A 637-nucleotide genomic window follows, 5' to 3' on the forward strand; every position below is an offset into this window, starting at 1 on the left:
TATATATATATATATTAAACATTACATATACATTGTTCACCTTGAAAAAACTCCGTTATTGGTAATGATAATATTAAAAAAAAAAAAAACGTTTGCTACAGAACTTGCATGGCATGGAAAAAGAACGGGGGCGAAGGGGGGGGTCATATCATGATGCTAATTTTTTTTTTTCATGGGTGGAGTCGTAAATAAGGATTCAATGTGATTTTCTTTATTTCAAAAACAAACTTTTCTCCTATGATGTATAAAAGTAAAACTGTTTTTTATAATGTCTGTTAAATCTGGTGCCGTAAGTTTGCCAGATTATGAGCTTACGAAAACAACGTTGTTATAATTCGCTTGTTATAATACTAGCAATGGATTCTTGTTCTTCTAGATTCATAAATTTCCGTTGATTCTTGTGTAGATATAGAAAAATAAATAATAATTATGAGTAATCATATTCGTATCATGCCTTTCACGAAGATGGTTATTGAATTCTTCTCTGCCAGTGTTTGTATCATATTTTTATTGATACCCAACCCTTTAACCCCCCACCCCACCCCTCATTCGTTGAAACCTATTAATAATTCGTATAAAATTCTAAAAACTGTTTTATCGATTACTTCCATTGCTATGTCCTATAAAGTCAAGTCAA

This window comes from Polistes canadensis, unplaced genomic scaffold, assembly GCF_001313835.1.
Source record: "Polistes canadensis isolate GaletaPanama2010 unplaced genomic scaffold, ASM131383v1 scaffold_28, whole genome shotgun sequence".
NCBI lineage: Eukaryota > Metazoa > Arthropoda > Insecta > Hymenoptera > Vespidae > Polistes > Polistes canadensis.